General features: G+C 36.8%; 1 protein-coding gene across 4 annotated transcripts in view; it reads left to right on the forward strand.

Moving 5' to 3' along the window:
• The window catches only part of RASSF8 (Ras association domain family member 8), a 113,748-nt gene that overhangs the window by 20,534 nt on the left and 71,469 nt on the right, over nucleotides 1–21,745 (forward strand). For 3 of the 4 annotated variants that reach the window (XM_045811784.2, XM_045811783.2, XM_045811781.2), the window contains exon 2: nucleotides 17,356–17,456. The exons of the other annotated variant lie outside the window; for it this stretch is intronic. The gene's annotated coding sequence lies outside the window, so the exon portion shown is untranslated. The remainder of the gene's footprint in view (nucleotides 1–17,355; nucleotides 17,457–21,745) is intronic. 4 annotated transcript variants of the gene reach the window in all.

Here is a 21,745-nt window from a genome sequence, read left to right on the forward strand (position 1 = left end):
TGGTCTTTTACTTGTCATGAGGGGTTCGAGGTTTCAACAGATTCTTACAGCTTGTTTACTTAAGGGTGGAAATATCTCTAAAACATTGTAACAAGTCACACATACTTGAATCCTTTAGTTTCACCAAGTGATTCTGTCTCTAACATTCATCAGGCTAATTATAATTAACAAGCTGCTGATTACACCAAAGTAAATCCACCCACCAAGTCATAAGTGGTGTCCCCAAAGCATTTGTCTCTTGTAACCACCTCTGGATTTTGGGCTTCCTGATTGGAGCCCACCAGATCCACCGTGGACAGTGCATTCCCACTATCAAAGTTATTGCCTAACCTAAACAGTGTCGCAGATCACAGGGTTTATGCTGAAATGGCTCAAAAAGCAAATTGCAGATATTGAAACACATCTAGGCTGTTGAGCTATCTAGGTAGGTTACACTATTATTTGTGTATTCTGTTTAATAAAATAAAGAAGTGTGCCTGTTAGCAGGCACATTAATTCGATTATAGACGTCTTAACAAAATGTAGAAAGTAAGTTTGTGGTGATGCTATTTGTGTGCACTGTATCTGATTAGTGACTATTTATGTGTTTTTGTGTGTGCGTATATATATACACACATACATATACAAATCAACTTCATATAGCCCAAGGATTCAGTGAATCTCAGGTGTAGGTTTTTTTTGTTTTTTTTTTTTGTTTTTTAAGATCTATCTATTTATTTTAGAAAGAGAGAGAAAACACATGAGCAGGGGGAGGGACAGAGGGAGAGGGGGAGAGAGAATCTCAAGCAGACTCTGCACTGGGATCTCGCAACCCTGAGATCATGACCTGAGTCGAGACTTAAGTGTCAGACGCTCGACTAACTCAGCCACCCACGTGTTCCTCGGGTATAGTTTTCTGAGAAGAAATGAGGGCTAAAAATTTAAAGATTTCTATTACTGAGATAAGGCTAAGGTTTTGACACCCACCCATACATACATGAACAAGATATAGCCCAGTGAATGCTGTGCGCAAATATTTACATGCTCAAGCATGTGGTAGATGTAGGTTAGTAGTTAATATAGATGGTTTTTTGGCTAGGTTGGGATATATTACCTATGGAATAAATGGGAGGAAGTGGCACGCATACATTTTTTTTCTAATTTTAATTAAAATTTAACGTATCTATGGTTTATAACTATCCCCCAAAGGTAAAAGCATATTGAATTTTAGACTCTGCTTTGCCACATGTGGTAGTAGTTGAAGACCAATTAATAGACAAGCTTGTCCTAGAAGAGTAAGAATGTAGAGTAAGAGTCAAATAGTGAGAAGCTACAACAGCTGGCCTAGGCAGGAAGAGAAGCCAGAGAGAAAAAGTGAGAGCATTGCCCTCCCTGAAAGCAGAGGGGAAAAGTCTCAAAAACAGAGATAGCCAGCAGTATTGAAGCTGAAGAGGGAAGTCAAGTAGGACAATGACTTAACTTTGGGCAATAAGGAGGAGGTCATGGATGATCTTCTCAAGAAAAGTGAAGTAAGCATTGAGTTAAAGAGTGTGAGGAAATGTAGGCTGATTTTTAAATAATCGTAGTAATTTTATTTATAATATCCGAATGTTTGTAATGTGCCAGGTGCTAAGCACTTTACTTGTATTAACTCTTGTAAATCTCACAACAACCTCATGGAGTCTATACTTTTTTATCTCCGGTTTTACCTGTGCAAAGACTGAGGCACAGAATAATTATGCACACTTACACGGGTAGGAAGAGTGGGCCAGAGCTAGTATTCTAAGCTAAGGGTCGCCCCACCACTATTTATTTTAAATAAATACCATCCCATGCTGAAGCTTTGCCATAGAGGAGAGTTCGGGTGCTTTTGTGTTCTTTGTACTGTGTTGGGTGATGGGCACACAGAGACAGTTCCTACCCTTGAGGAAGTTTTTACAAGAGTAGTAGGGAAGACAGGTCAACAACACACGCAGTGTTTTCATTTCTGCGGTAGAAGTGTGTAGCAGGTAGAGTCAGGACACAAGAAGACCGTGGCCAGTTTTTAATTGTTGGAAGAAGGAGGGGGAGGAATCAGAAAAGGTCTCTTGGGTAAGGTGACTCTTAAACTGAGGTTCACAGTGACAGAATTTAGAGTGGTGATTTAAAAAGTTTCAGTGCAAGAAGCTGGATTTCATCCTTAGGTCTACGTCTTTGTTTTCATCAAATTTTCTAAGTACTCTTCCCCCGTGGTTAAAACTGATTTAAGCAAATATGCCATGTCTTCAAAAGTCTGCAGCAGGCTTGTCCTAACGAGGTATTTAACTCACAATGTGAATGTTTTGTTGTGAATGTTTTGTTGTTGTTATTTGTTTTGGCCGGGTGGGTCATTATGCTGTAACACTCATAATACAATTATATGGAGCATTCTCTTTAGAGAGAAAAGAGACTTCCCTCACATGTTCTATTTTAAGAATTTTAAAAAGCACACACGTATACACAAAAAAAGATATACAGCATCTTTGGTTTAAAGAGAGTATTTAATGGAAAAAATAAATGTAGTAACTACTATGCTTTCTGTATGGGGTGGGAAAGACCTTTCTTACGTAATCATTTCTGCACCTTCATTAAAAGCACCTTAGAAGAAATGAAGTTGTTGCCTAAATGAGGAGAACAAGGAAATCAGCAAAGAAACAGTTCTGGAAATCTTGCAGGATCTTTCTGAGTAACTTTACTTCCATACCATAGGTGCCCTCTCTCCATTAAGTGATTACATGATGTAGCTGAGTTTATTTCTTATTTATGTATAGTTTTGCTACCATTTTTTTAAAAGCAAGCAAATTTTAATTTTTTTTAAACTCAGTAAATTCCATAAAACAAAGTTGTTTTATTGCATTGGCTCACTATTGGTTTTGTTTTGGGGTTTGTTGCCCAGAATAATAGTAAGAATCATGAACTGAGTGGATATTATAGGTACAGGGCTGTGCTCGGTCCTTTACCCACATTTTTGTTTAATCTTACAACTCTGCAAGGTAAATTTGCTCATTTTACAAGTGAGAAAATAGGTGTGGAGAGATTTTTTTTTAACTACAGAAAGTTAACTAAACATCCAGTGGGAAGAGCTGGTCTGAGAAGAATGAGGCCAATGGAAGGAGAAAAAGAGATGGAGGGCATGGAAGTGAGCAAAAAAAAGAATGAGAGATCAGCCAGATGAATCAGTCAGCAGACTGACCTGGGGGGTAGTGGAGGTTCTTGTTCTACCACCCCTCAGGCTGTGGGTATATAAATGCCCTTCTCTGGGATATGTTAGCCTTCTGTGTACCTGGGGTATCTCTTTTTTCAAATGCTTTATGGCGGGTTTGTAAACTCATTACAGCAGTCAGGCAGATGGCACTAAGTGAGCTGGGGTTGGTATAAAGGATGAGTGGTTGTAACCGTGGCAAGTTAGAGTATACATATGCCTTACCTAGACAGGGTGGTCCCCACTCAGCTCCAGTTGATCACTGCCCTTAGGAAATGTGGGTTGCTGGACCAGGTGATTTGGCATATCTTCAGGTTTTTTCAGAGAAGCCATATATCTGGATATTTGGGGGTGATTTCCAGCCTTTTAAAAACATCAAAACACCATATTGGCCCAATGAGCACTTAGTGGAAGGCGGATTTGTGCTTTAAATTGCATCATGCCTTCTTGTTAGCTGGTGAGAGTAGGGTAGGGGTAGTACTAAGTTCTTAGGCCTGTGGGAAAGGATTTCTTGGTTACCTGAGCAAGCCTAGCCAAGGCAAGGGCAGTAGTTAGAAATGCTCTAATTTTAATTTTTCCATCACAGGGGATGTAGATGTCAGATTGTCGAGATAGTCTCATTTCAAGAATAATTTAAACTTAAGCTAATTATTAAAAAATTCATGGAAGATATTCCAATTCAGTGAGTTTTTTAGATAGCTTAAATTCCTTTAAAAGTTTCATTTTAAGAATTAAGGCTATCAAACTGCCTGTTTTAGCAAATATATTAAACATAACCTTTGGGAGGGAGGTGTTGAAGGACATTATTAGCATATTATCCCCTAAATTTAGATTTTGCCCAGTAGAAAATTGGCAGTAGATGTGCACTTTTTATGAGCAGTTTAAGGAGATACTGAGGCAGTTGCTTTATTGAAAGTAGAAAGAGTTATATTGCTAGGGTGACACATGTCCTGATTTACTAGATCAGTCCTGTTGTTCTGGCATAACAAAAGGACCTTTTGTCCAGGATGATAAATTATATGGTTACCTTATATAATGTTAATATGTCTTTTAGTTGCTGGTCCCTTTCTTGTAGAGGTGGAATGAGCCAGATATGCTGAATGACCTTGTTGCTTCTCGTAAAATTAATCACTGAAGCAAAGGCTAAACCAGTCTTCACCTCAGTGTGACTCTCTCAGCCCTCCCTGGAGGATCTTTGCTATTGCCATCATGGTTTTGCTTGTCAGCAACATTTAAACCATGATTGATTATTTCTATATCATCGTTTTCAAAGCCATCCTTCTTGTTAACTTTAGCCTACACTTACATCTGTATCAAATTTAATTTGTGGTATGTGAGGGAGGCATAGCAATCCCCATTTCAAGGGTCTATACTAAAAATTATCCATAATCATCCTTAAATGACACTTTGGTAAAGGTAATAAAACATTGATTTTATAAAAGCACATTTCCAGACAAATATCTTTTATTGCATGAAATTGAACATACTGGGTTCTACTTTCCTGATGTATCAATTCTTTTTCAGAAATTATATTTTGTAATTAATTATATATGAGTGATATCATGTTCCACATATTTTTCAACTTAGAATAAAAATATAGAAGGCATATTAATCAAGATTGTGAATGAAAAAGTTTGAAGATATAGATGAAATCTAAAAATGACAGATCGAGAATTCAGAGTGATTTTAATGGCTTCAAACAATGGCTGAACCATAAAAAAGACTAAATTTAATGGGTCGGGATATGAATTTCTACATTTAGATTGAAAATAATAGCAGTTACATAAATACAGGAATGAGGAAACTTATCTCAACATAGCTCATATGAAAAAGAACAGGAAGTAATGGCCTCTTAAAAGGTTAATGCGACCTTTCATTTCTGGTGGTGTGTGAGACTAGATACATTAAACTACTCTTCTACCACAAGCTGAAATAAAAATGCTAGATAAGTTATATAAATGTGCCTTTAAAAATGATGAGGGGGAAACCTGGGCCGGAAAATGAAACTGAGAACTCAGTGAGGTGAGTGAAATGGCCAGTATGAGAACACTTGTTGAATGCAGCGAATATGAGCTTTGATTTACTTGGTCTCCTGTTGCTCTCTCCACAGCCCAGAGCCTATGGTAGGGGAAAAAAAAAGTTTAATAGATGTCTCCACATCAGCCTGGAACCCCCTAATGGCACTTTCATAGTGTAGCATTGAACTAGAACTAACTTTTTCCCTGATCTCCTCCCAATCCCCAGCAACTCTAAGGAGACCTGCCTATCTGATATTTCATAACCAATAACTAGCGTTCATGCAGGTTTGCAGTCCTAATTTAGACCTACCTGGGTGGTTCAAAAAAGACAATCTATAGTTGTAAAGTGGTTTTTACATAGTAGCTCAAGGTAGAAGCTAGTGCAGATTCCTTCTGGAGGAATCTTTCTTCAACCCAGGCCTCAAAGAGTTCGAAAAATATAATTGCAAGAAATTTTAGCTCACAGTCAGAATTATGAAACAGACAAGTCAACAAAGCATCATGAATCGAACCAGCCAGAGTAGTAGATAATAGAATTAGACATGGAGTAATCACAAATATAGTTATCAGAGAATGTAAAGTAACTTTGTTTTAAAGAAATAGGAATGTTAAAAATGTGAGTGAATAGCAAGTGAATATAAAAATGACAAAGGAGGTCTGAAAAAACTAAATAGAGCTTTGAGAAATTAAATATATAATTGGATTTTAAAAATCAGCACACAGGCTTAATGGTAAATTAGGCCTAGCCAAAGAAAGAATTATTGAACTGGAGGACAGTTCTGAGCTTTCTGACTGACCCACAGTAAGAAACTCATTGATTGACATGTGTGTACATGTGATACCTGTGTATAATTTAAGCCAGAGTTTCAAGAAATTGATTGTATCCTCCTAAGGGAAATGTTCTCTATTATTTTTCCTTTCTAATTTGCTCTTTTTCATTTAAAATCAAAAGTTGAATCCAACCCAGGAAATTTTATAAATCATGGTGGGTCGTGACCACAGTTTTGAAGAAAACTGATTTTAATAAATTTGAAAATACACATACCCTACAACCTAGCATATATCCACCAGTGTTCAGAGTACTTTATGTGGCTCACCCCAGAAAACCTGGAAGAAACCAAAACATCAGTTGTAGAAAACATAACTATGGTGTGCTTTATACATACAGTGGATTACTGTAGGACTAAGGTGAGAACTGAATGTGATGGACCACTAGTAAATACAGCATGGGCACCACCACAGCAGAGTGCATGCTGCCTGCAAACAGCCCGCCTTAGCCCATACCTGTGCATAGGAATTCTTTTTGCAGCTTTGAAAATGACTGGATCACCCATCCAAGCAGCAATAAAATATTGAATAGAAAAAGCAAGGCGCAAAAGATTATATGGGGTATGATTCCATTTATATGAAGTTCAGAAATTTGGGCAAACTAAACACTATATCATTTAGGTATAAATGATTATTTTTCTAAAGGCAAGAGTACACACAGAATTTAGGGGAGTTTTAACCTCTAAGTGGGACGTGAGGGAGTGGGTTAGGAAGAGTCAAAAGGGCCTTCAGAGATATTAGTAATTTTTTTTTCATAAAACTAGTTGTGGGTACAACTAGAATTCCCTTGGAATTCTTTATACTTTGTATCTATTAAGCATTTAATGAAAGTAATTTAATAAAAAAGCCAAGGCAGAATCAACACAGGTAATAAATCTTTTATGCTGATCAGACCGTCTTTAGAAAGTCATTTTTAGTTTTGGGTACCAAATATCAAGGACATTAACAAATTGGAATATGTCCAGAGGAAAATATGCAGAGTGAAAATATAAACCTGGTCTTGAGCCTTTCATTTTTCAGATGCAGAGCATGTGAATTTTGAGCATGGGGCAGTTTTGGTTTTCCCAAGCCTGTTGGTTAGTATATGTGGAACGTGAACTCTGCGCTGTAAGTCTTAGGGCTGCACTTTTGTCGCACCATGCAGAAATGAGTTCTAAAAAATTTCTACAATTCTTCTATAGTTTGGTAAAGGTTTTGTGTTTTTCTGTCAAATGCTGCAACTGTAGGCCTTATGTGGCATGTCGTAATATACCAAACAGCAGCTCGGGAATGGGATCTTTCATTGCTGGGTTCAGACAAGCCCTGTGCTTTCTGTAGCTCCTGAAGACATCTTTAAATTCGGTAGTATCCATCGAAAGGAGACACATCTGGGTAATTTTGTTTGGTGCCTTTTGGAGGAAAGGAAGATTCAGTCCTAGCATTGCTCGGTCTTTGGCTGTGCAGGGAGCCAGTTTGTCTGACCAGGGCCTTAGTTGGACATAGACATGGAAGCCTGGGCAGATGGTAGCCTTTATCTAGGTAATGATCACTTGAGGTAAAGGTATAAATTAGCAATTACTGAGGATCTGCAATGTGCCAGCTGTTGTTAGGCATTTTTTTTTAAGACTTAATTTTTTTAGAGCAGTTGTAAGTTTGCAGCAAAATTAAGAGGAAGTTACCAAGATCTTCCATGTACCCCACACATGCATATCCTTCCCCATTATCAGCATTTTCCACCAGAGTGGTACATTTGTTACAATTAATGAACCTACACTGACATATCATTATCACCCAAAGTCCATAGTTTACACTACTGTTCACTTTTGGTGTTGTACATTCTATGTGTTTGGACAAATGTACAATGATATGTATCCACCATTAGAGTCTAGAGTTGCACTGGCCTAAAAATTCTCTATGTTCTGCCTATTCATTCCTCCCTCTCTTTCAACCCATGGCAACCACTTACTGTCTCCGTAGTTTTGCCTTTTCTTGAATGAATGTCATATAGTTGGAATCATACAGTATGTAGCCTCTTCAGATTGGCTTCTCTTTCACTTAGTCATATGCATTCATCTTTCCTCCATGTCTTTTCATGGTTGACAGCTCATTTTTAGCTCTGAATAATACTCCATTGTCTGGATGTACCACGGTTTGTTTATTCACCTACAGAAAGACATCTTCCGTGCTACCAAGTTTTGGGAGTTATAAATAAAGTTGCTGTAGACATCCACATGCAGGTTTCTGTGTGGACGTAAGTTTTCAACTCCTTTGTTTGGATAAATACCAAGGTGCACAATCACTGGATCCTATGGAAGGAGTATGTGTACTACCTTCCAGAGTGTCTTCCAAAGTGACTATCATTTTGCATTCTCACCTGCAGTGAATGAGAGTTCCTGTTCCATTTGGTGTTGTCAGTGTTCCAGATTTTGGGCATTCTAATAGGTGTGTAGTAGTATCTCATTGTTTTAATTTGCATTTCTGTAATGATACATGATGTAGAGCATCTTTTCGTTTATTTCTTAGGCATTGTCATATAAAAATACTCTATTCCATTGGGAAGGAAGTGGTCTTATCCCATCTTACGGATGTGAAACTCAGGGAAGGGTGGCTAAAATCAGTATTTGAAGGAGAGAAGGCCTTCCTGTCAAGAGAGCAAGCTGCAGAGTCCTGGCTAGAGGCAGTGTTACGGCGTGTTTAGGAGCATAGGCTGTGGTAGACAGGGCCAGGTTCATATACAAAATCTGCCATTTGTTAGCAGGGTGAGCTGGGTTGTAAGTTATTTGTCTTATCAGGAAATGAGAAAAATACTTACTTCATGGGATTGTTATGAGAAGTAAATGAATTAGTATGTATAAAGTACTTAAAACAGTGGCTTGGCACATAGAAAGTGGTATAAAATGAAGTGTTCAGAGAATTTTTTTCCCTGACTGTAGGTCTAGCAAGCAATTCTCCTGGTCTCTGTGACCCTGTAGCAGAGCCTGCCCTTAGTCTTAAAGAAGTGAGAAACTTATGTCCAGTCTGGTTTCCCCAGCATCCCACCCAGAGGTGGGAGTGGCCTTGATGATTTACATTCATCAGTTCATCTTCCAGGATCCTTCATCTTCCAGGGACATAGAGATGTTGCTTATGGTGCATTTATTAAAAGATGTAACAGGTACACTTACTCCCAAGGGCTTTGCTGTATAGATGAGGAATTGAGGCTCAGGGAGTTATGGTGTCCCAAATGTACATCGTAGCAGAGCTCAGATTAGGGTGTTTGCTGCACTACCTCTAGAATGTGTGGAGGGCAGGACTGCTCTTCTCCCTGGAGCCTTGACCTCATAGTGTGGATGACTTCACATTTCTTGGGTTGCCTGGACCATTGAGATTGTGGGTTCTGTGTCCCTTTTGGGGCCTGTGATGTGTAGGCCGTTGCTAGATTCCATCATGTCAGCACTGCTTGCCTCCTCTGTTAGCACATCGGCTGACTGCTCCTCTTAACCCAGTTTCTCTCTGTACGTGCAGACATTAGACTTCCATTGGCTTCCTCCGTGTGTTTCCCTCACATTTGACCTATCATTTCCCTTTGTCATTGGCTTTTCACAACCCTGACCAAGTTCCTATTTATTTATTTCTCCCCCTCTCCTCTTCTGCCACTTCTGTTTGCTTTAATCATTTTCCCTTTTTTAATCCTGTTTTCTCCCTTATTTATCCCCACACACTGGCTCTTGTATGTTTCTGCCATTTTTCCTGTATCTGGGGTCCAGAATGGACTCTTGATTTTTAGAGTCATTGCTAGACAGCGAAGGGTATGAACTGGAATGTCATATGAGCTGACCAAAATCCATACGTCATGGGAACTATGCAGTTTTGCCTCCTCACTTCGTTTTGATTAACCTGGAGCCAAATTGAGCATTATTAGCACAGCATTACGGTCAGTATCATAAGGTTTCAGCAAGGGAAAAGAAGATACCAAACCTGTGGGGATTATAATTCCAGAAATCATCCAAGGACTTCCCTTCCTTAAGGTACTAAGACAGGAAATGATAAGGTCTCAGAAATAGGTAAAGTATAATAATTACAAGTGCCTGGCTTAAATAGTGTTTAAACATAAAACTACTCTTTCTTTAACTTAAGGTAGCCTTATTGCTTATACTCTTCTTTGAACTGAAATGAAGACATTTATTCAAGATTAATATACATTATGAAACAGTTCAATTTAGGAATTTAGATAATTGTTTAAAACATACTTGACCATGCTGAAATGTTACATGGTAATTGTCGATTTCAATAGCAGGATATTCCTTGCCCTCCATGTTTTTTGCCTTTTTTTTTTTTAAATATATGCTAAAAATTTTCTATAAACTCCTATTTTAAAGGGAGAAATGAAAATCATTGTAACTTGAAATTAATTAGTGTTATTTTTAAAATGAATCCATCACATTTAAAAAATACCCTTCTTATGGTAGAGTTTTAAAAAATTAGTTCTGACACCAATAAAAGGAAAATGGGAGAAAGTTCAACCTTCCGGTCAGAACTGTGAGATCTTTAAAAGCAATCTTGGGATTTTACTTGTTGTCTGATAGCAGTATTGAACAGATGGTAAATTGACAGAAATAAAGCTGGATAATCAAATCTGATAAGCTATGAAGAGGTTAACTAGAGAACTATGGAAATTTTGTAAAAAATTTCCAGGGTGATTGGGGAGTGGTAGCTTAAAATCATTGTTTGGTATTTCATTTGTGTTAATACAAAAAACAAAGCCACAAGTTCGCTTTTTAATTAAATTTTTTTTTCTTTCATTTAAAAAATAGTACTCCTACCTCCCAATCAATTCCTTGTAGGTGGTGAAGGAAAGAGAAATTTGTATCAGCTAGCTGCCTATATGCCACCTCAGAAAATAGCATGTCAAATTCCTGCTTTATCAAGACCCTCCTGCTGGCGTTTCTCCCATCCTCATTTAGTGAATTTGCCAGATTCTGTGCTGGGTGCTGGGACTATAAAGAAGAAATGAAACAGGAGTCCATGGTACAGTAGGGGAGTGGGTCCAACGAATAATACAAAACATTCTGGAAGTCTCCAATCCTTTTAACATGTTTAAAGAACTATCTGCTGAAGGACTGGCCACAGCTTCACCAGTGTCATTACCTTTGTAGTTCATTTAAATCAAAGACCAGTTAACTTATTTGATTTTTTTCTGGTCTTAGAAAACAGCTCTTTCACAGGTATACCTATCCCACCTAAATTCTTCTGAAAAATCACTGTGCCTCTAAAAGAGCCTTGTACTTTCTAAGCAACAGTAAAGACAGCTTTGCAGAAGGAGCCCACTTCCTTTTCTGTTCTTCAGGTCTTTTTCCCTCTGAACATTTCCATGAGTTTGATGTTTTCTCTTCAACTCTGGGCCATGTGCGCTGTCCTAATCACTGGGCCACACCAAGATCATGCTGTTTCTTTCTAAGTGCTTGCTTAATGTAACCATTTAATACGTCCCAGTGTCACATTTATCTGATGCATGTTCTACAGGGAAACATAACTTCTATTAATGTTTGTTATGTTATGTTTGTTCTTTAACCTGTATGCATTTAACAATGGTTTTTTTGGCCAACTCAAAGTGGAGTAATAGATCTTCAGTAAAAACACCTAGATAATTTGATGAATGCTTACCAAACTCTGCATTTGATCTGAAAACAACTGTGGTGTGTGGGTTAAGTGTTAGCTAAGGGAAGGAGACCCTATCCAAGCAACCCTTGGACAGCTTGTGTAGCAAAGCTTATGAAATGCATTTTTCAAACTTGTCTAAGCAAAAGTGATTGCTTGGCTATTTCAAAAATAATTGATCATATCCTTTGTCTTATCCTTCTCCTTTGTCACTCTTCTGATTTCCTGTGTGACATTACTAACAAATCAGGCTAACAAGGATGCATTTCAATTCCTACGGCTTATGGATCAGTTTATTAGGCCAGAAAGGGAAGGTGCAGTAAAGAATGTGAACACTTACTAGGAGCAGCATGGGTTATGTGAACTAACCTCAGATGGAAGTCTGGTAGAAAAAAGCAGGATCTTTCAAATCAAGTACTCCTGAATTCAAATCTGGGCTCTCCCATTTACTAGCCATGTGATCCTGGAAAGGTACCAAATCTTTCTGAGATTTTAGTGTCTTCATCTACAAAATGGGAATTGTCAGGATTTACCTTCACAGGGTAGTGGATAGCTTCTAATTATGCATAGAGTATTGCCTGGCACTTATTTTCTGAGTGGCTACTATAACATCTGTAAAAGGCAGGAACTTGGTTCAGATCAGGTCACCTAATCTTTCTGAGCCTCAGCTTTGTCATCTGTATAATGGGAATTTCAACATATTAACATGAAAAAGTTCAAAAACTTTGCAGTCATATGCAAGTATAATGACTTATTTTACAAAGGCCTCCTGAATATCCACCAGGATATGAACTCTACTGTAGCTTTTTTCCAAGTCTTTTTGATGCTTCCAAAACATTCACTTGGTATTACTATTACTACATATTAGTTATGCCACACAAATACTGCAGAATTACTGGAAAGAAACCCATATCTTATTCACATTTATAATCACTACTATATTTTAAATATATTAAGAGTTTGGTAAATGTTTATTATATAAATAATTATTTTTGTTATTATCATTGCGCTCTGCTTTGGAAACTAATACAGCTAATAACATCATAATCGATTTATTTATACCTTTATTGTTTCTGTAATCATTTTATTTTAACATTTGATATGGAATATATAAAACCTAAGATACCTTTCTTACTAACATTGCATATTTCTTTTTGTACAATGAATCATATTCACAGATGTAGGATAGCTGTGAGTTTTGGTGTCAAAGAAGGAAAAAAAACTTTGAATGTTCCTACCTTTTCTTTTATTAGAAAAACTAAAAATTCAGGAGAATTTCAAATTTGCATAATATTTATGGTTTTAATTTATTTTGTATATACAAAGAGATATCACTTATGAAAATGTGCTATTGCATTCTATTTATAGTTGAATATTTATTTATAGTTGAATATTTAAAAGGATTTTCTCTTTTTGATACAAAGAAATGTGCTTTTTTAACTTTTCAGGCGTCTTGAAATCACAGAAGAAAGAGTAGCTTCCTCCAAACCTTTAGACTTTTTCTTATATGACCTATAAGACTTGAACAACTAGAACAATAAGCTCTTTTCTGATTTCTACTGTAATAAAAATGCCACTGTTGTCCATTGATTATCCATCTGCTGGGCCTAGTTTAGAGGAAGGGAATATACCCAACAATCAGCAGTCACTAAGAGATACCTACAGCAAATAAAAGGCTTGCATGCTTTGTTTCATTTATTTAAAAAAAAAAAAAAAAGGAAAAAGGCAGTTCTTGAAAACTGGAATTTATTTTGCTCTGTAGTTGTTCTTACTCTATTTTGGTTTTGTTCAGTGTATAGGAATTGCAATGACTTGATACTTCGTTCATTTGCATCAATAACTTCTATTTGCATTCTTATAAACTAATTTAAATAAAGTCTGTGTATGTGACAATAGATACATATTAGTTATCTGTTGCTGCATAACAAATTGCCCTGAACCTAGGGACTTAAAACAATCAATGTTTTGTTTTGTTTTATTTTGCTTTGTTTTATCTCACCTAATTTCTTTGGATCAGGAATCCAGGAATGTCCTAGGTGGGTGGCTGTAGCTCAGAATCTTACATAAGATTGAAGTCCAGGTGTCATCCCATGTTATAAGTAGTCTATGTGAAGGCTTGATTGGGGCTGGAAGAGCCACTTCCGAGGTAGTTTGCTCACATGCCTGGCAAGTTTGAACTGGTTGTTGGCAGGAGACCTGTTTCTTACCACGTGGACCTCTCCATAGGGCTGTTTGACCATCTGTAATAACATGAGCAAATGATCAGAGAGCAGGATAGAAGCTGCATTGTCTTTTATGATCTAGCCTGGAAGTCACACATCATATCCATTGATAACCTTGCTGGCTATACAAGTTAACTCTGCTCATAGTGGGAGGAGAACACACAAGGGTACGAAGACGAGGAGGCAAGGATCTTTGCAGTCTATATTGGAGGCTGGCTACCAAACTAGAATGTCTAATCTAATGTGTGCAAGTGTCCAGTGAATGTTCAGATAACCTAAATTTTAATTTTATAAAAAATAATATAATTATTGGAGTGTAGAGGTTTTCAGTTTTCACATCTTTTATCCCAAATTGCACATGTTGACATACATTGATTATTGGTCCATTTCAACTGAATACAGATAGCAGTGCAAAATCTCCCTGCCCTCAAGGAAAGGCAAATATTTCATTGTAATTATGCCAAGTGTTCCAACAGAGGTACATACTGAAGATGATGAGGTCAGTTGTTGAAGAACATGAGCTCTGAAGTCAGTTTGCCTGAGTTCAATTTCTGGCCCCCTTATTTATTAGCTATATGACCTTGGGCCACTTATTTAACCTTTCTATTCTTTAGTTCCCTTTTTTGATTATTCCCTTTTATTAGCTTACCTTCCTCATAGGGTTGTAGGGATTTAGGAAACAGTACCAGAGAATATTATTAACCAGCCACTTGAGATTTCCTGGAAAGATCAGTTTGGATGAAGGAAAGTTTCCAGGGAATGTGAATCATTTGAGTTGTCTCTGGGAGGGTAAGTTGGAGTTTGGTCAGCACAGGAAGTTGGTGGAACCTGGGCACCAACATGAAGGAGAGTTAGAGGCTGAGGAGCGGAGGCAGTGGGCTTGAGACTGGGGCATGTCACGTGGTAGCTTCAAAAGAATGACTAGAAATAAGTTTAGACAGTTGGCGTGCAAGGATGTGAAAGTCTCAGGTGGAGCCCCAGTACATTGTAAATGTTCTGAGATTATCTCAGTTTAAATCACAAATTTCTTACTGCCTTTACAACTCTTACAGTTGCTAGATCTTATGTCTATATTTATGGTTAGAAAATATTGTCACTACAGTTACAGACAAAAAAAAAGAAGTTTGAACTTTTTTTGTAGAGGCTTTTAAAAACAGTAGAATGATAGAATTTGCTCTTTTTGTGTTTTTCTGTTAAGAGGTTTGGGCAATGAGTTGAATAGTTAGGATGGTAATAGTAATCAGTAGGGAGAGGACTGAAGCCTCACAGGAGACTAGAAAGGTGACTACAAGTATACAAGAGCCTGAGACCCTTGCTTGTTGTCAGTTTTGGCATTTCCCACAGGCATCCCAAGCACGTTCCCAGAACACTGGCAAGACTAGGACACTGCCCAGCCCATTCCAAAGAACCTCGACTCATCCAGAATTTTGCAATTATAAAAATCTAAAAGGGAGAGATTTTAATGTTAAGCATATATGTAAGTATCATTTTGAATTATACTTAAGGAAATAGACACAATAATCTTGGCCTTTAAATGTCTGGCTCTAGTATTGATAACCTTATTTTATGGATAAAAGAAGATAACGATTATGTCAATTTTAGAAACTCCTCAACTGCCCACTTCCCACTTTCAAAAGATTTTTTTGAAAGTAAAACTGAAAAGAAAGATGAGACTTTAAAGAAGAAAAGACGGGTAAGAAATGAGATTTTTGATGTAAATAAATAAGAATCCCTTTGCCAAAGAGCTGGATTCCAGATGGCTTCTAGGCCCAAGGGTGGGAATTAGGGTGCTTAGTCTATTTAGCCTTTCTCACATGGTTTTTTTTTTTTTTTTTTTTTTTAAGATTTTATTTATTTATTTATTCGACAGAGATAGAGACAGCCAGCGAGAGAGGGAACACAAGCAGGGGGAGTGGGAGAGGAAGAAGCAGGCTCACAGCAGAAGAGCCTGATGTGGGGCTCGATCCCAGATCGCCGGGATCACGCCCTGAGCCGAAGGCAGACGCTTAACCGCTGTGCCACCCAGGCGCCCCTCTCACATGGTTTTTAAGTCATCTTCCAGTACTCTCTCCCAGGGGGGCTGACTCTTCATTGCTTTTCGGATGACATGCTCCATGAGCAGGCTCTTTTACCAAGACGCGTGAGCCTCAAATATGTGTCTTTAGCTTCTTTAGGAGGTAGGTAGGTCTAGTTGAAGCTAGAAGGCTCTAACCCATCTGACATAAAATGATGAAACAGGAACTCTGTGATATCTAGTTTGCTTAAAGCTTATTTATTTTCATGAGGAAGAATTTTAATGTGACTGCTGCCCACTTCTTCTTTTAAAAGTTGGAAGCATATACTAATGCACCTTTGCGCTGCAGCCATAACACTATGTAAAAAATAATCTAGAAATGGGTAGTGTTTTTATACAACTATTAAGTTATCTGAAATGTTAGTTTACTAACCACACTGAGAGACAATGTCTCCATTCAGGGATATAGTAGCCTTGCAGGGAGAGCTCAGCTACGGAAGGGAAAATTTTGGAGTGACTTGCCCCTTCCTCAGTTGTGTTTGAAATTTATATGTTTTCTGATAGCTTGTATCAGATTTGGGCTCTTTCTCTTTACACTATGTCTAATGTGATAGTTCATATTATTTCATAACCAAAATTTTAAGGATTGTAACTTTTCTGATGGTATTTTCTATTCATAATAAAAGTAGTTTAGTGTCTTAGTGTGAAAAAAAAATAGTTGATAGAAGATGGTCCTGTTACTAAAGTAAACCTTTCTATAAATAAATGCAGAAACATCTGTTAAGGGCATAGTCTGAATGTGGCAGACATCTGAATTGCGTCAATTCCCGCCTTGTGGCCAAGATTTCTTTCTTAGGCTTTCTTTATAACTAATGGCAGAGTTTCACATTCTCACAGCATTAGGCAATAGAATGGTCAAAAGAACTGGTGCCAAGTTACCCTCTTTCTTGGGTTAGCTAGTGGTAATAATTTATACTCACCAAGGAAAAGTGTGGCATGTTTTTGTTTTTATTTTGAAGACTGAAAATCTGAGATCTCTCCTTCAACGTTTACTTTTAGGCCCTAGCTTTAGGCAGTTTTCCAAATGTCTAACTGCTAAACTGCTTTTAAGAAATTATTGCGGTATCTCAGGAAGCTTTGGTCAGGAGAAAAAGGTGGCACGCAGCCTTTCCTAGAACACCCATCAAATGACCTTTTTCAGAAACAACTGAGATTCTTCTTTCAATGGCAGAAAAATGCCAATTGAAACCAAACAGAAAACAAACTTACCCCACAAGTATTGTAGTTCAAACAAGTAAGGGGGGAGGTCAGAGAGGGGCTGAAAAATTCTGCTTGGGAAGACTTTTGAAGCTAAAACTTGTATTTTGCTCTTTGAGGATTATAAGTTAAAATGGGGCGGCTTAGCGTTTTTAAGATAAAAATTAGCCAGGACTGTAAGAACACTATGTACCTTTTCAGGTGCCTGTGTACCTCTTCCTAGAATACCTGTCTGGTGCTCTACTCTTCCTCAAGACTACCTCAACACTCCTCCCACTTGGGGACTCCAGCGCCGCCGTAAGGTGAGTCTGCAAATTTGTACTCCTTGCATATATCCTAGAAGAGTATCATTTAAAGTGACATTTTAAAAACAACTTTTCAAAATTTTGGGAGACTTTGAGAGGTTGTGTTCACTGGTGAACTCTTAAGAATCATCATCTGTAAGCCCTATATTTAGATAAGTATAAAGTTAAATTAGCAACAGTATAATATAAACCCTAGGTTCAAATTTGGGTTGACACTAATAGCATTGAATCTGAAGCAAATTTTTGCAAATTAGTATGTCACCACTCTTAGGTTTCCTGAGCCTTATTCTACTCATGCTTTAAATTGGCAGCCTCTTGTTTGATTGATTGATTAAGTTTTCACTTTAATTCCAGTTAGTTAGCATACAGTGTTATATTAGTTTCTGGGGTACAATATGGTAATTCAACACTTCCATACATCACCTATGCTCTTCAAAACAAGTGTACTCCTTAATCCCCATCACCTATTCAACCCATCTCCACCTCCCTCCCCTCTGGTAGCCATCAGTTCTCTATAATTAAGAGTTTGTTTCTTGCTTTGTCTCTCTTTTTTCCCTTTGCTTGTTTGTTTTGTTTCTTAAATTCCACATATGAGTGAAATCAGATGGTATTTGTCTATCTCTGACTTATTTCACTTAGCATTACACTCTCTTGCTCCATCCATGCTGTTGCAAATGGCAAGATTTCATTCTTTTTTATGGCTGAATAATATTCTATTATATTAGAATATATATGTACCACACCTTCTTTATCCATTCATCAATCGATGGATAGCAGCCTCTTTTAAAGCAGAAAAGTATTTCTAACGGTGAAAATTGGAAGGTCTGAAATAGCTTATAGTTTGATAGGTCTGAAATAGCTTACAGTTTGAGCTTCCATCCCTTAAATAGTGTAATTGGCTTCATTAAGTAAAGGGGGTCACAGAGTCTCTTGAGGTGGGAATATACAACTGAATTAATTTTCACTTGCTTTTTGTACGCTTGATGTGTATCCTGTCTTGAACTCTAAAGTGACTCATTGGTCTCAGAAGGGAAAATAATTTGACCTTGTTTGTAGTATGTGAATCACTTCTGAATAAACTGTTCACATTTTACAGGTGAATAAACTCTGTAAGGGCACCAACCAGCACGCTGTCTTGTAAATTCCTTAGTTCCTCATTTGCAAAAGTTATGTGCTTGCATTTTTGCCTCAACGATGATTTTTGAAGGCTTTACATAAATTAATTCCCCCCTGAAATAAAAAGTATAACCTTAGAGCCTTGTAGTAATTGCTAAACTATGTGGAGGGAAATGGATTCCTAAAACCACAAGTCCGTATCCTCGCTGGTTCAGTTTTCTTCCTATAGACTCTGTTGCACTGCTGGTGGCAGTAGCAAAATCCATGACTAGAAGGCCCCAAGTGTTGAAGGTGAAAGATAGTCTGATTCTAATAGAGCAATTTTGTTATATCCATGTCAGAGCTGAAGAATTCTAGTTAAGCCCTGTTATTTGCAATATAGTCTAAAGAAGAAAGGTATAAGGAACAAAATGTATTATATAGTCCCACTTACCACAGTTCTCTCCATAATTGTGTCGTCACTTAAATTTTAGATGTAGCTTTCATCACTGATAAAGCTATTCTGTAAATCTTTTCTTTATATTAATTATTTTCTATTTTGGAGGAATTATGTAAAAGTTATACCAAGAGGAATTCAGATTTAATGTCTAGAGATTGTATACACTTGGGTTTGAATGTTTCAGTTGTTTTGTTTCTTTTAGAACACGGGTAGTTATCCCCTCATACAGGTAGGAGATGTAGGAGTTGCTTGGAGTTTGCTGCTAAAGAGTTAATCTTTTGCTATTTCTTCTCAAATGTTTAGTATGCTAAAAATTAACAGCCTTTGATTCTTGGCTTCAAGTGCATAGAGACTTCCTTAGCTTACTGCCTTGTTTTCCGTTTTTAAATGGAGTTTTGTCTGTTTTAAATAAATGAACCGTTCCTGGATGTGATAGAATTATACAGAAAACTGTTTTGCTCTTGCTGGCTTCTGAAATAATCCAGTTTACTCATTGAAAGAGGATATGTGAGTTCCCTAAACCTTTTTGAGTGAAGCATCTAATTTCAGTCATGTTAACTTCAATAGCAACAAAACCAGCTTTGAATTCTCAGTATTGCTACACTGTAAAACTACCTTATTTTTTTTATGGAGCAGCTTTAAATTTTTAATATCTTACAGTCAGAATATTTCTACTAAATTACATTTTCTCCACAGTGATGCAGTTTTTCCTGAGCCATTATTCTTTTAGAGAATGATAGAGAATAATTCACATTTTATTTATCACAAGGCTTCTTTTCCTAGATTTGTAAATTTGAGGCTGTGTGGGAACAAACTTTAAAGCTCCTGTTTTATGTTAAAAAGACAGATTACATAAAACAAAATAAGGTTTTGCAGATAATTTATTTGCTTCTCTCTTTGGAATAGGACTGCATTCTTCTCCCATCCCCCTTTTCTGGTACTTTCCTGTAAAAGGTACTAAATAGAGGGAAAAGAGTGATAAACAGGACTTAGCCCTATAATCTTCTTTCAAAACTGCCTTGTAAGTAATTTCCCATAGTTTCTGTAATGAAACTTATCATGGTAGTATATTGTGCTTCTGGTAGTGGGGAGTAGTTTCAAAATACTCTCAGCATTTCATATTTTAAGCTCTGTGTGTGTGTGTTCGTGTTTCAGGTTAGGTTTTCTGCCCCATGTAGATTTAGTGGAATTTATTTTTTATAAGCTTATACTTGGTTTTAATGGTTTAGATGGGAGCATTTCTAAATAAAACTGGTAAAGAGATGTTTATTGTTGTTATAGGTAATTTGTGCACACAGATTTTAGGAGGCTCGAAATGATCTTTTGGCAGAAAAACTTGGTAGAAGAAGGGGGGACATTTTCTGTAATTTAAGTTGTCATAGTAACCTGCATCAAACCCATACTTGGAATCCAGGCTTGAAGAATTTCAGTGACAATAAACATTCCAATTGCATTCATCTTTTTTTTTCCCCTCTGAGAAAGGAGTCATCAATTGTGATCTAATTATTTCATTTCTGTTTTTAGAAGATGAGTAGCAGCTTGCATTTTTTAGCACTTTGAAGTTTCCCTGGCAGAGTAAAAATGAAAAGTTAACTTGTTTATATTTGAACTTGGCATTTTCTGATAATGTATCTCAAACTATGTCAGAAGACAAGATCGGTTCAATATAATGGTTACTTAATAAAATATGAAAAACACAGAATTTGATAAGGATTTTAAGATATTGCCACATACATTTGTTAACATGCCAGTTTTAATATTAAAAGTATTCAGATCTGATTTTCATAGAACTCTGTTCTGGGAATGTTGGGATTTTCCTAATACAAATTGTTAATATATTTATTTTATGGCATCTTGTACTTAACCATGAATGTATTTAAATAGAAGGGATGAGGTATCATTTTTATTAGCAGAGTAAGTTTACTTTGAGAAATTTGTATCTAGGCATTTTTTAGATATATTCTCTTTCACAGAGGACGGTAGAATGTTGTTTCTAAAGACAAAGCGTTTTTAGGGTTTGCTTCACTCTTGCTTTTTGCAAGATACTGATTACTAATCAAGGTAATTTGGAGTGAAAAACAGTCTCCTTAAGCAAGGAACATTAGGAGAAATAAGGAGATAAAGGTGTGTGTGTCCGTTCATTTTTGGAAATTTGGCAAAAAAAATTGGAAGAGTTTGTGACTAGTCTAATTAATAAAAATAATATACAAATTTAGCAGTTTTTAGATGTAACTGTAGCTATCTGTAGATAAAAATGATAAAACTCTTGTAGAAACTTTTCCACATATGTATGAGACTCTTAATAAAACAGGTAGTATTTTGAAAAATGTAAATCAGAATTTGAATTTTAAAAAGTATAAGGTAGATGTAGAAAGCCTAGATAATCCATTTACTGGGAAACTGAAGGAAAATATAATCACCTATTCTCTCATTGTTTAGAGATATTTACTATAAATATTTTATGGAAGTATCTGCAATTTTATAAACAAATTAGGAATCAGGCTGTCAATAGCCAAAATACTAATAATGGTGAAACACTAGAATTTTGTCTCCTGTTAGAATTAGCGGCATACTTGCTTCATCAGTACTAATGTAACTCTGAAAATCTAGCCAATCAATTAAGAACAGAAAAAGAGAGAGAACTATTGGAAAGGACAAAATTATTTGTAGATAATAAAAAATGCCCAAGATACTCAAACTAATATAGTAAAATTCCATTGTAAATATCATG

This window comes from Ursus americanus, chromosome 25 (genome assembly GCF_024610735.1).
Source record: "Ursus americanus isolate L20-20 chromosome 25, mUrsAme1.1.p, whole genome shotgun sequence".
NCBI lineage: Eukaryota > Metazoa > Chordata > Mammalia > Carnivora > Ursidae > Ursus > Ursus americanus.